Here is a 12,178-nt window from a genome sequence, read left to right on the forward strand (position 1 = left end):
TATCATGTTTTATGTAGCAATGGCGGCAAGTTCATAATTATGTGAAAAATGAAGAATTCTATATTTCCAGTGAAACTGGCTTTATGCACTCATGTCATGTGACAACCAAGAGTTCACGATAATGCTGAAGCAGAAGGTTGCAATACCCAGGTGAGTCATCAAAGAAGGCTGAAAAACTTTTACATAAGTGTTAATGTCTCTTTTTTTACAGGTTTGTTTTTATAATAGCTAATTCAGAAGTGTGTTTGAACCTGGCCTGTGGCATCTAGAAACAGAACTGTTGTGACAACTGAAAGACTCTGTGAGGAAATCTCAAGGAATGTGTATCATTTTTTAAAAAATGGGACAGGAAGTGCCAACACCATGGGTGACTGATGTACATTCTTCACCTTCTGGGAGTGACAGTCTCATAGGATCCATGACTTCTTCCATGGCGCCTTCCTCTGGTAGGGCTGAGTCCACAACTCTTGCAAGTCAGTTTACTATCATAAATGCAGCACTGAATTGTTCGTTGAGGTCCTCTTCTCAAACTACTCAGAAGTATCAAGCCCTTGTGATTTAAAGCTCTATAGGTGACATGTTTCTGTTCCCTTATGGTCTTGGCCATCCTGTTTTTGTATTTTGTCTTTGGGGTAAATATATTTTTGATCACCGAAGGGACATACTCAGAGGTCCTGGCTCTCACTATTATTTTGTTGTAAGTTAGCCCAGGTGATGCCATCTGAGATCATGTAGTTAGTTAAAGCTCTGGAGCACAGGCTCGTGCACTGGAAACCAAGCACATGATCTGTGCTCGTATTGCTGTCCTGCTCTTTGATCCTGCTTTATAAGCACTTGATTGTGTGTAACACAACAACTCTCTGTGCCACCGGTCGTGGAAAGAAGCGACGGTCTCACAGACCAGTAACATATAAGTGATTTTATTTGTGTAAATGGTAATTATGCTAGCAAGATTTTAGAATTCCTTGCAGTATGACATTTTGCAACACATTTTGTAATGCAAGATTTTGGGGAAGTTTTTGGGCCGACGTTCACCTTGGCTCATTTTCTACTCAAGCCAGTGTCTTGCAATATTTTTTGTAAGGAAAGGGGAATCTTCACTTAAAACAACTATAAAGCCGCTCAAGTATCAGTAATGGCCACATGTAGGGATAAGAAACAGCCCGATTGTTTCTGTTGGTTCAATAAACGGCAACATCAACATCGCGTACATTCCTCCAAGGACATGCTCAGAAACACAAAGACCTAACAAAAAGTTGTATATTGGGGTAAATAGTCTACTGTGGTAAAATCAGTCACACACAAGTTAACAAATCATTTTTTAGATTTTATTGTATTTGTTTACGAGGTATGACGCATAGCTTACAGAGCACATATTTAGGTGTCCGGCTTCGCTCGTCGGCACAAGTGAGACCAGATTCAGCTGTGTTTTCCCTGTTCATGTGTTCGCTTCCCTACTTCTGCAGTGAATGTGTCAGTACGCTTCGTGTGCTACCTGTGTAGTAAAATGTCATTAGAAAGTAGAAAAACGTACAACAGGCGTACGGGGATTGAAACCATGACCGTGGTGTTATTAGCACGAAACGCGAACCAACTGAGATAACCAGTCACCAGGGAATCTTTTGTGAGCTGCTGTACTGAAGCACGTCTGGCACGTGTGGACTCTTGTGCGTGACTGTGCAGCCCTTTCAGAAATGCCGACTGGGGTTCCCGCTTCCTGCACCTCACTTGCACCATCTACAGGGGACTCCACAGCCGAGCGTCACCACTCATGCGCTCTCAGAACACCCTTTAACCCTTCACCTTCTCTCTCCGCCTCGTCCTCTACACACAATTGACACAGTCTGCAACCCCTCGCTTTCTGCACGACTTTTGGCCATCACAAGCTCGCGTACACACTTCCCTGCTCGACACTGTTACACATTTCAGGCATGAACCATTAACCCTTAAAGCTGTGCGCTTTTCTTGTCTGTCAAACAACTCATCGCCATTAACAACTCCCCCCCCCGAGCATCCGCTGTGACGGACCTTCCCCACCTTTCAGTTCCGCCTGTGACTCCCGGTGTTCATACTGAGCTGTGCACTTTCACAACTCGTTTATGACAAAATGTGTTTAAGCCTCATTCTATGTAATTGAAGGGAGGGCGAATGGCTGCAATTCACATCCCTAAGTCAAGCAATGACTTCATGATCGAGGAGGTAAAGGAACGTACAAACAACCTCTTCCCCGCTCAATGACCAGTCCAATGTGCCCGGCTACATGGTGGTTTAACATTTAAGATTGGCCATTTTACGATGTCAGTATGTTTGAAAGCACGAAGGCATTCAAAAATTAGTTTATATAAAAACAGAACAAATTTAAAGAAAATACTAAAAAAAATAGTAACTTCCGCCCAACGTGGGGCTCGAACCCACGACCCTGAGATTAAGAGTCTCATGCTCTACCGACTGAGCTAGCCGGGCACCTGTCTCATTTTCAATACATGTCCTATACATCCTGCTCAAGGTTCAGAGGGAGGCAGATATGTGTTAGTTTTGATATGGCGCCTGCTGATCATCTAAGGAAGAGGAAACTGGGGCACAGCTGCCTGGTATGGGGCTTTTGACACCCACTATTCCTGAGAAGCACATTTTATCAACACCTGACTATAGGGCACCAAGGACAGAGAGAGCTGTGTCTGGTTCTTGGTTACTAGGACTTTTCACCTCCCCCTACTTTTATTCCATCCCTCCTTCAATCAATCAATCACTCAATCATTCAATCAATCAAAAACATTTATAGACCGCGCTACTCACCTGTGAGGGTCTCAAGGCGCTGGGGGGGAGGGGTGTGGGGGGGGTAGGGGGTGCTACTGTTTAAACAGCCATGTCTTGAGGTTTTTTCTGAAAGGTAGGAGGTCTTGGGTTTTGCGAAGGTTGGTGGGGAGGGAGTTCCAGGTCTTGGGGGCGAGGTAGGAGAAGGACTTGCCTCCAGTGGCGGTGTGTTGGATGCGGGGGATTGTGGCTAGTGTGAGGTCGGCAGATCGGAGGTGGCATGTGGGAGTGTTGAAGTTCACTCTTTCGTCGAGGTAGGTTGGGCCGGTGTTGTGGAGGGATTTGGATGAGGATCTTGAAGGTGACCCTCTTGTCTATGGAGAGCCAGTGAAGGGATTTTTGGTGTGTTGTGATGTGTTCGTGGCGGGGCAGGTTCAGGATGAGGCGTGCAGCTGTGTTCTTGATTCTCTGCAGTTTGATTTTGAGCATGGTGCCGCGTAGAGGGCGTTACCGTAGTCTAGCCTTCTGCTGATAAGTGCGTGTGTGACGGTGTTCCTGGTCTCTGTGGAATCCATTTGAAGGGTTTTTTTCAGCATGCGGAGTGTGTAGAAACAGGATGAGGTGAGTGCGTTGATTTGCTGGGTCATGGAGAGGGAGGGGTCTAGGATGATGCCGAGGTTGCGTGCATGGTTTACGGGGATGGGGGCGGGGCCTAGGGCGGTGGGCCACCAGGAGTTGTCCCATATGGTTTTGTTGGGGCCGAAGGTGATGATTTCTGTTTTGTTGTTGATGAGATTGAGGTGGTTAGTTGTCACCCAGGTGGTGGTGTCAAGGAGTGCAGCGTGGAGGTTGGATTTGGTGGTGGTGGGGTTGCGGGTGAGGGAGATGATGAGTTGGGTGTCATCTGTGTAGGAGAGGATGGTGATTCCGTGTGGACGGAGGATGTTGGCGAGAGGGATCATGTAAATGTTGAAGAGAGTGGGGCTGAGGGAGGACCCTTGGGGGACTCCGCAGATGATTTTGGTAGCAGTAGAGTGGAAGGGTGGGAGGCGGACTTTTTGGGTTCTATCGGTGAGAAATGAGGTGCGCCAGTCTAGAGCTTTGTGACGAATTCCTGTGTTGTGGAGGCGTGTGCGGAGTGTGTGGTGGCAGACAGTGTCAAAGGCCGCGGAGAGGTCAAGGAGGATGAGTGAGACGGTTTTGCCCTTGTCGACTCTGGTTCTGATGTCATCAGTACATGCGATGAGGGCGGTTTCCATGCTGTTGTTTTTGCGGAACCCGGATTGTGAAGGGTCGAGTGTGTTGTTTTCCTCAAGGAAGTGGGATAGGCGGGTGTTGACTAGTTTCTCTTCGACCTTGGCGGGGAAAGGGAGGAGAGAGATGGGGCGGTAGTTGGAGAGGTTGTCCGGGTCGGCTTTGGGCTTTTTTGGGAGTGCAGTGATATCTGCATACTTCCAGGGGTCTGGAAAAGGGGCGGTGTCGAATGAGGTGTTGATTATTTCTTAAAGCTTAGGAGCGATGGTAGGGCTGGCTTTGTTGAAGATGCAATGGGGGCAGGGGTCAGAGAGGGATCCAGAGTGGATGGAATTCATGTTTTTTTAAGTTTCTTTGTCGGTGGTTGGGGCCCAGGTGGTGAGTAGGTTTGGGGGGGCATGAGGGGGCATGAGGGGGGTTTGAGTTGGGTGGGTGAGAGGCGTGTGTGGTGGGTGTGTGTGGTGTGAATCTGTTGTGTATGTCCAGGATTTTGTGGTGGAAATGGTTGGAGAGGGAGTCGCAGAGGGTTTGTGTGTGTGTGGGGTCTATGTTGCTGGCTTTGGGTTTGGATAGCTCTTTAATGATGGTGAAGAGTTCTTTGCTGTTTTGGGAGCTGTTGTCAATGCGTTCCTTGTAGTGTGCTCATTTGGCGGTGCGTATGAGTTGGTGGTGGGTGTGAATGGATTTTTTGAGGGTGGAGAAGTTGGTTGTTGAGGGTTCTTGTCGCCAGGCTTTCTCCGCTTGGCGGCATTTGCGCTTGGAGTCTTGGAGTTCAGTGGTGAACCATGTGGCATTTTTGATGTTGCGGGCGGTGATGGTTTTTCTGAGGGGGGCTAGTGTGTCTGCGCAGGTAGTGATCCATTTTGAGAGGTTTTTGGCCGCGGTGTTGGGGTCCTCGGTGTGGGGGGGGGGGTTGTGCGACAGTTGGGAGGTCAGGCGTTCTGCAGAGATCTTGTCCCACATGCTGTATGGTGTGGTGTATTGGTGGTGGTGAGTGGGGGGTTTGGCAAAGGAGAAGTGGACGCAGTGGTGGTCCGTCCAGTGGAGTTTGGTGTTGTGGGTGTAGGTTATGTGCTGACTTGAGGTGAAGATTGCGCCAAGTGTGTGTCCTGCTAAGTGGGTGGGTGCTGTGACCAGTTGTTAGAGTCATAGGTTGGCGAGGTTGTCTAGGAGGGAGGAGGAGTTGTGGTCTTGAGGGTTCTCCAAGTGAAAGTTGAAGTCACCGAGGAGGATGTAGTTTGTGGAGGTGAGGACATGCATGCTGATGGTGTCAGCGATGGCGTCACAGAAGGCAGGGCGTGGTCCTGGGGGTCTGTAGATTACTGTGCCTCTGAGGGTGTAGTTGTTGTTAATGTAGATTAGGAAGTGCATGTGTTCTGTGCTGTCGATGGTGTCTTGGGAGTTAGTGGTGACTTTAGTGGTGTCTTTGTGTAGGAGGGCGATGCCACCTCCTGGCTTGTTAAGGCAGTCTTTCCTTCTGAGTTCTCATAGTTTCTTCATCACCCAGCTTCATTCTCTGCGCCCTGCATCTCTTACATTTTTTCATGAGGGCATTGAGAGGGTCCTGTTCCTGACTATCTGTTCCTGTGTTTAATTGTGATACTTAAAACGAATTTTGTGTTTTTCTTGTCAGGGCAATGGCATGGGGACAACTGTGGCATTATCACATGTGGGTCTCATTCCCTGGAATATAAACAGGACCACCGGAACTATCCCATTCTGCAGCTGTGGTGCTTTCTACATGATTATGGATTTGTGGCACCTGCCACTTGATCCATCATCTGCTGCATAATTTGCAGATTTTAACAAGAAAAAACCTTCTAACTCAAACAGATCAAAAGGTATAGAAAAAAGCAGCAACCTGTGTTGTCACACAGTGGAAGACCCTTCACAAAGGTTGAGTGGTCATTTTTCAGCAGCTTATTGATGTATTTGGGCATTGAAGTGGTACTAACGAGGTGAAACCTTTGCTATGGCAGTGTTAAGTGGGTAAAATGACAAACTAATGAAGTAATGCTTTGATAAAGTGTGCTGCATTACAGCCATAATTTGCCTTTTGTTGCCACATAATTGAGTTGATCCTGCTGAATAATTTGGTCCTCTCCTGCTGCATAAATCCAGATTCTTGGAACCCCTGAGTTGAACCTATGCGGGGACCAAGGTAGACAAAGAGAGTCATTGTATCTCAGTGGTCTGTTTTACCCTCACAGTTTTTATACCCCACCTCTTCTTGTTCTGCCTTCCATCCATAATCTGCATTCTGGCTCACATCTCCCTCCATTTAAATAACTATTTACTTATCCCTCTGTTCTCCCTCTCTCACTACTCATTTTCAATTTTTTTTCAGTACTGCTATGGCTCCTCCTTTCAGTCTCCCTTCTCTCCTGCTCTCGCTCCCCCCTCACTCCCTCCCCCTTCTTTCCTGTCCTCTGTTGCTATTTTTCTTCCTACACAGTTTAATCATGTTTTTCTATGTCACTTTCTCTCTCCCCTCTCTGCCCTCTCTCTCTCCTCTCTTTCTGTGTCCCTCTGTCTCCCTAATCCTTACTTTCGTTGTCTCCCTCTTTTCATGATGTGTGTTCTCGGTGCTGGACAGCTTTGATTGGCCTGTAACTCTGGTTGTCCGATGGTGAGTTACTGTCAGAGAAACTGGAATTATGTGGAAGGGAAGACCGAATTGTGTGGCAGGGTGAAATAAATGAATCATCAAAAAGGCAACAATTGTGGCATAATGATGCACATTTTGTGATAGTATTACTTTTTTATTTTGTTATTTTTATTACACTTGTTCACACTGTCTGCACAAATGTTTTGTCCCATTGGTACTAAATTAACACCCAAATAGAGCAATCAGCAACAGATGGGCCACTAGTCATCCTTTGCTAATCAACTTGTGTTGCTGCATTTCTTGTACTCTTGATCTGTTTGACCGAAAACATTTTTTGTTATAATCTGCAGACTGTACAGCAGATGACGGATTATGTGCCATATGCATGAAATCCACAATAATGCATAACACGCTGCAGCCGCAAATCACATAATTCCAGTGTTTCAGTGGCTCTAGTTACCATTAACACCAGTCACAAGCATAAGTGGGGCATAGATCTCTCACTGTGGTTTGCATCAGTGTACTGGCAAGATTGGGGTTGGGATGGTACTTAATTCAGAAACTTTTTGTTTCTCAGATCAGCCAGAAGATTAGATGGAGAAGAGTGGGGAATTGGCTGACCAGTGCTGCATGTCTTGAGTTATACCCATTACTCCTATTAAAAAAAAACATAAATAAGTAAAACAGCATGGTCATGAAGCGACAGACAAATAGTGTTGTGTAGGAAGCATCCCTGGTTTTTGAAAAGGTGGTCATCCACATTCTCTTATCGATGGACAATATTTTGAGAAGTTGCACATGGCATACTAGGCCTTTCCTTGCATTCTAGGACTTGTAGTACTGTATTTGTAATTAAACATCAACTTTAATAATACGAACAATAAAAACAGGACTGGAAAAAGTACTCATGCCAGACACTGAACAACTTGAGATCTTAGTTGACTTACATGAGTTAATTTTGCATCTAGGACCAGCATAACTACAAGTTCCACAATGGAACTGGGTTTTGCCTAAAATGTCAGGTATAGTTTAAGTGCTACAATGTACATGGTATGAACCTCTCTTCCTGGTAGATATTTAGTAATTTGGCACTGAGTAGCAACAAGGATATCCTGTAATATAAGAGTGTATTTTTACATCTTGAGAGAGCAGTCAACTTCATTCAAACGTCTGTGGTTCAAGCTTAGGTTTTTATTTTGTTGTGCTAACCTGGAACTTATATCATAGCCAACCAAGGCCAAGCAGGTAAATTAAAAACAGACTTAATCAGAATACTTGAAAATCTGATTTATTTGTAAACTCTCCAACCTACATGTACTGTAGACAGGGCTGGATTTATACAGACATGGGATGCATGTACTAGGATCCTCATAAGAACCTAGGTGGCAGGAAAATTCCCCTACAATAGCCTGAGCAATAACAGTTTGCATGTATAATCACTGTATGATTTTAAATGACTTTTCTACATGACTGTACATTGTCTACTAGAACCATGTTCCACATTGACTTTGTCCCTCAGAAAGCATTGTAGATGCGCCCCTTTTGAACACTAAACGTTCTCCAGGGAAAAATTCACCACTAATCTTTTACTTACTGTTTATATGGCTATAAAACAATTCTCTAACTCCAAATCAAGACTGATAGCTGCTGATGGTGCTACTGCTCCTAATATGATAACGTTTGGGTAGGTCCCTTAGTAAAAAACATACGATCCACAAGCATATATCGCTCTTAAACAACTTGTGGCTTCTGCAATATAATTCCTTCTTCAGGAGTAACAAGTCATGGTACTTTTTTCAAAAGTCATTTACATGTAACATTTTTGTTTACAAACAAATTGGTCCAATTAGATTGGGAAGAAAGACCGAGCTGGCCATGCTATAATTTCAACGGCCACAGAAAAATTTAGAACACAGAGGTGGTCATTCCAACCCTGGCGGTCGGTGTTAAAGCGGCGGCAAAACCGCCAACAGGCCAGCGGTAAAAAAAATGGAATTCCGACCCTGGCGGAAACCGCCAACAGAGACCGCCACATCAACACACCGCCCGCCACGGCGGTACAAATAAACAGCACAGCGGTCACCGGCAACAGACAGGCGGGAGACAATGTACCGCCCACTGTATCACAACCTACCAATCCGCCACCTTTTCCAATAAAAACACGGCGGAAACAGCCATTTCGAAGGGAAAACGCTCACCTCCATGCACCCCACGAGGAATCCGGACAGCATGGAACCCGAACTCCACATACTCCCAGTGATAGTCTTCCTGCTCCTCTACCAGGAGCACGAACGCCAGCGCAGAAGACAACGGTGAGTACTGCACCTACGACACAGGGGAGGGTGGAGGGGAAAATATTACAGGTACACACATGCGCAACACACCCACCCTCACCCTCACCCACTACAACACACACATCAATGCATAGCAACACATCAGAGTGACACCCCCCAAACCCGCCGGAAGAATGCAAATACAAAAGGAAATGATTCTAAACATTGGAATATATTGTATTAATGCCAAAAAAATATATATACACATCAAAAACTCTTATATACATAAATATACAAGTCCGAGCATTGTAGCAGGCATTGTTCGTGGACCACTGGGTCCAAATCACATGGGCAAAGCCCACACAGGATACCTGACTCCAACGGAGAGAACACTGCAGGGGCATCAGATAGCAAAACTACAGGCACCTCAGGGGGAAGGGAAGGGGGGGCACCTCAGCCAGATGAGTGCGCGACGCCAGATCCACGAGGGGCCTCCATGGCCACTGTTCAATCCTGGGGAGTGCAAATCCACAGTCTCTCAAGTCCAGACAGTGGGTGGGCTGCCCACTGTTACATCCTGGGGAGTGCAAAGCCACAGTCTCACAAGTCCAGAGAGTGGGTGGGCTGCCCACTGTTACATCCTGGGGAGTGCAAAGCCACAGTCTCACAAGTCCAGAGAGTGGGAGGGCTGCCCACTGTTAAATCCTGGGGAGTGCAAAGCCACAGTCTCTCAAGTGGATAACAGTATCCACTGGTTCTGGAGGGGGCCTGGTGCCCGACACAGATGCGGGCCAGCCCCTGCCGCTCATGGGCCAGCGGTGCTTGAGATGAAGGGCCCAGTGTAGCGGTGCTTGAGACGGCGGTGCCCAGTGCAGCGGTGCTTGAGATGAAGGGCCCAGTTCAGCGGTGCTTGAGACGGCGGTGCCCAGTGCAGCAGTGCTTGAGATGAAGGGCCCAGTTCAGCGGTACTTGAGACGGCGGTGCCCAGTGCAGCAGTGCTTGAGATGAAGGGCCCATTTCAGCGGTGCTTGAGATGGCGGTGCCCAGTTCAGCGGTGCTTGAGATGAAGGGCCCAGTGCAGCGGTGCTTGAGATGAAGGGCCCAGTTCAGCGGTGCTTGAGACGGCGGTGCCCAGTTCAGCGGTATTTGAGATGAAGGGCCCAGTGCAGTGGTGCTTGAGATGAAGGGCCCAGTTCAGCGGTGCTTAAGACGGCGGTGCCCAGTGCAGCGGTGCTTGAGATGAAGGGCCCAGTTCAGCGGTGCTTGAGACGGCGGTGCCCAGTTCAGCGGTGCTTGAGATGAAGGGCCCAGTGCAGCGGTGCTTGAGATGAAGGGCCCAGTTCAGCGGTACTTGAGACGGCGGTGCCCAGTGCAGCGGTGCTTGATATGAAGGGGCCAGTTCAGCGGTACTTGAGACGGCGGTGCCCAGTGCAGCGGTGCTTGAGATGAAGGGCCCAGTTCAGCGGTGCTTGAGATGGCCGTGCCCAGTTCAGCGGTGCTTGAGATGAAGGGCCCAGTGCAGCGGTGCTTGAGATGAAGGGCCCAGTTCAGCGGTGCTTGAGACGGCGGTGCCCAGTTCAGCGGTACTTGAGATGAAGGGCCCAGTTCAGCGGTGCTTGAGACGGCGGTGCCCAGTTCAGCGGTGCTTGAGATGAAGGGCCCAGTGCAGCGGTGCTTGAGATGAAGGGCCCAGTTCAGCGGTACTTGAGACAGCGGTGCCCAGTGCAGCGGTGCTTGAGATGAAGGGCCCAGTTCAGCGGTACTTGAGACGGCGGTGCCCAGTTCAGCGGTGCTTGAGATGAAGGGCCCAGTGCAGCGGTGCTTGAGATGAAGGGCCCAGTTCAGCGGTGCTGGAGACGGCGGTGCCCAGTTCAGCGGTGCTTGAGATGAAGGACCCAGTGCAGCGGTGCTTGAGATGAAGGGCCCAGTTCAGCGGTGCTTGAGACGGCGGTGCCCAGTGCAGCGGTGCTTGAGATGAAGGGCCCAGTTCAGCGGTGCTTGAGTCGGCGGTGCCCAGTTCAGCGGTGCTTGAGATGAAGGGCCCAGTGCAGCGGTGCTTGAGATGAAGGGCCCAGTTCAGCAGTGCTTGAGATAAAGGGCCCAGTTCAGCGGTTCCGGCCATGGCGGGGAGGTCATTTGCCACCTGTCCTGTGGCTGGCGGGGCCCTCCTGTGCAGCTGTGCCGGGCCTGTTGGTGGCCTCCTGCCCACCTGGGATGGGGCTGGCGGGGCCCTACTGGCCAGCTGGGCTGATGGCGGTGTTGTCGGGCATGCTGCCCTTCCCAGCCTTCCCTGATCGCCTGTGGCCCTTCCCCACCCTGGGCGGTGTGCCAGCTGTCTCTACACTTCCTGCCGGAGCCATGGTAGGGGTTTTAGTCCCTGGTGTTTTCACCCTCTCGCGCCGGCCACTGCCTATCTTGGGATGTTTCTCCGGGGGTGGGCTGCCCGTGCCTTGGCTTCGCACCAAACTGGCTGCCCTGGAGGGTGGGGCACTCCACAGTCCATGGCAGACTGTGATGACAGGGGCCGGTTTTGTCGTGGCTGAGGTGCTGACTGTAGTCCTATGACATGGACGGGGTGGGGGAGTTGGTGGAAAGAGGTTGAGTTAAGACAGGAAAAGCTTTTTAGGAGCAGTGGGACGGGTAGGTGTAGTGGGTATGGGAGTGGAGGAAGAGGTTGTGGTTGTAGGAGTTGTAAGTCTGGTGTATTTGGGTGCAGGTGCTTGGGCTGGAGGCTGTCGTGAGGTGGATGGCTGTTGGGTGGGTGGCTGCCTGCGTTTGTGTATCTTGGAAGAGGGGGTCACAGACACACTGGGAGAGGACACAGGGGACGTGTAAATGGCAGTGGGGGTGGTGACTGCATGTGTGCGGGTGGTTCTGGTGTGTGTGCTGCTGAGGGACGTAGTGGCTGAAGATGTTGTGCATGCAGGTGTGAGTGGAGATGTGACAGGGAGGGAGGAGGGAGACGAGGAAGAGGGGGACACAGTGGAGGCAGTGGGTGTTAGTATGTCTGTATGTGGATGTTGCTTGTGTGAATGCCTGTGTGATGTGTGGTGCTTATGTCTGGCTGAGCTTCCCTTGGGTGTTGAGGTGTGTGCAGGCTGGTCTGATGGTGTGTCTGGGATAGGCAGAGGTACAGGTGATAGGGTATGGGTGGAGGAAGTTGGAGGGGGGAGGCTAGAGACAGGGACAATGGCTGCCATCAGTGCTGAGGCCAGAGTCTGGAACGATCGCTGAAGGGCAGCCTGACCAGAATGAATGCCCTCCAGGTATGCATTACTCTGGTGCACCT

At 49.3% G+C, this 12,178-nt stretch overlaps 1 non-coding gene across 1 annotated transcript; it reads right to left on the reverse strand.

The window, feature by feature from the left end:
- Positions 1-2,390: 2,390 nt before the first annotated feature.
- Positions 2,391-2,463, reverse strand: TRNAK-CUU (transfer RNA lysine (anticodon CUU)). Its single transcript has one exon. It is a non-coding gene; the product is annotated as a tRNA-Lys (tRNA).
- Between the last annotated feature and the right edge of the window lie 9,715 nt (positions 2,464-12,178).

The sequence above is a fragment of the Pleurodeles waltl genome, chromosome 12 (genome assembly GCF_031143425.1).
Source record: "Pleurodeles waltl isolate 20211129_DDA chromosome 12, aPleWal1.hap1.20221129, whole genome shotgun sequence".
Classification (NCBI taxonomy): Eukaryota; Metazoa; Chordata; class Amphibia; order Caudata; family Salamandridae; genus Pleurodeles; species Pleurodeles waltl.